Source organism: Priapulus caudatus, unplaced genomic scaffold (genome assembly GCF_000485595.1).
Source record: "Priapulus caudatus unplaced genomic scaffold, Priapulus_caudatus-5.0.1 Scaffold816, whole genome shotgun sequence".
Taxonomy (NCBI): Eukaryota; Metazoa; Priapulida; class Priapulimorpha; order Priapulimorphida; family Priapulidae; genus Priapulus; species Priapulus caudatus.
The window spans coordinates 75,061-76,256 of NW_014577877.1; positions in this window are offsets into that span (position 1 = coordinate 75,061).

Below are 1,196 nucleotides of genomic sequence, written 5' to 3' on the forward strand. Positions count from 1 at the left end.
AGAGAGAGAGAGAGAGAGAGAGAGAGAGAGAGAGAGAGAGAGAGAGAGAGAGAGAGAGAGAGAGAGAGCGAGAGAGAGAGAGAGAGTGACTGAGCGTAAGCGCGCGAGCGAGAAAGCAAGAGAAATAATAGACGGACAAAAGACTCATTGTGGAGTTTATCAGGTGATTTACTTCCCGTCCGTGGCAATGCGACCCCATTGCACGACTCGACTAACTCCGAATAACCCGTCAATCATTTCGCTCACGATGGGCTGGTTACACGACTCAGCTCAGTCCCTTCCATGATGGGAACAATCAACAATTCTATGAACGCAATTTATTTAGACATTCATTGTGATACTATGGCAGATGGGGTCGTTGTCGTATCAGGTACTACAAATATGTACCCGAGGTAGTTTTAGGTTGTTTAGTATTATGTTTATATTTTTATATGAGATATGTTTAGAGTTTGGGTTATGATTAGGGTTAAGGTTAGGGTTAGGGTTAGTGTTAGGGTTAGGGTACACTTCTGTAGTACAAGTCTGGTACACTATGTGTATACATATATGTACCTCGGGTACATATCTGTAGTACCTGATACGACAATGACTTCTTGAGCGATACTATGAGCTGTTTAGAATCGAGACAGGATATATAATCTGCCATCTGTAATTAAGTAGTTATGCAGAGCTGCTTTGAACTTTCGTGAAAATCTGCCATGCGTGGATTACATGGAGCTGCTATAATCGAAAGAGGATCATAGGTATTAGACGAATTAAGGGGACTGCCTACGCATACGCATACGCATACGCATATGCCTACGCATTTAGGGGGTTTACTGTGGATAACGAGCACACACGCACGCACGCACGCGCGCGCACGCACGCACAAATGATTTAATCGCGTGTAATAATAGATGTGCAATGCGGCGATACGCTGCTGTGGTGACAGATGCCCCATATTGCCCGAAACACAGCGGAATTATGACACAGAATTTTTCACAGCGCACGAACGAGTGAGTTCGTGGAACGTACGCGAGTGACCGATAATAATAAATACAACATACGGAAAGAGAGAGAGAGAGAGAGAGAGAGAGAGAGAAGAGAAGAAGAAGAAGAGAGAGAGAGAGAGAGAGAGAGAGAGAGAGAGAGAGAGAGAGAGAGAGAGAGAGAGAGAGAGAGAGAGAGAGAGAGAGAGAGAGAGAGAGAGAGAGAGA